The sequence below is a fragment of the Elephantulus edwardii genome, unplaced genomic scaffold (assembly GCF_000299155.1).
Source record: "Elephantulus edwardii isolate Elephantulus edwardi_28Jun2011 unplaced genomic scaffold, EleEdw1.0 scaffold00001, whole genome shotgun sequence".
Taxonomy (NCBI): domain Eukaryota; kingdom Metazoa; phylum Chordata; class Mammalia; order Macroscelidea; family Macroscelididae; genus Elephantulus; species Elephantulus edwardii.
In genome coordinates, this window is record NW_006399751.1 from 4,049,025 (window position 1) to 4,049,979 (window position 955).

The window sequence follows — 955 nt, forward strand, 5'->3', positions numbered from 1 at the left end:
TTTCTTTCTTTCTTTCTTTCATAGTATCTCTCCCTAAATATCAGCCAGTTTTCCTAAACCACCAGTTAGCTATCTCCTGGCATTTAGCTTGTGCTTTGTTATACAGATAGACCATTGAAAAGATCACCTTCACTTTAGGGTAAATGATTTTTCAGTTATCCAGCATGCAAAAAAGCAGACATAGAATCACAGAATGGAAGAGTTGAAAGAAACCTTATGATCTATTAGCCCTCTTACTCTTCAGAAAACCATTCAGGATCCAAAAGGCGAAATACTCTCTCCCAAGCTCAGAGAGTCTAGAGTGGCAGGGTCAAAATTTAGGATAATAACTTTGATCTCTTTCCATAATGCTGACTACCTGGTTTGCTCAAATTCACCCCTTCATTCATTAAAAAATATTTATTAAGGGCATTCTTATGTGTAGGGCACTTCTCTGGCACTGACTGGTAGAGTGGGGAAATAATGAACTAGAATCTTTATATTTAAAAATCCAGTAGATAAAAGTTGTTGTTGTTAGGTGTCATCAACCAAACTACAATGCACAGTGAACCTACTGGGATAACCATGACCCACAGCAACCTGATGAACAGCAGATCTGTACCCTACCCTGCCCTGTGCCATACTCTTTATCTCCAACACACTTGAGCCCATTGTTACAGTCACTGTGTCAATTAACCTTGTTGAGGGTCTTCCTGTCTTTCACTGACCCTCCACCTTACCAAGTATGATATCTTTTTCCAAGAACTGGCTCCGCTTAACAATATTCGCAGAGTGTGTGAAATCCAGATTCTCTAAGACGTATTTGTTCTTTTGACACTGCATGCATTATTGAGGACTCTTCTGGAAAACCACAGCACAGAGACATTGATTCTTCTTCTATTATCCTTATAATATATCCACTTTTCAGATGCATAGCAAGTAATTGAAAAGACCATGGATTCAATCAGGTGCACCT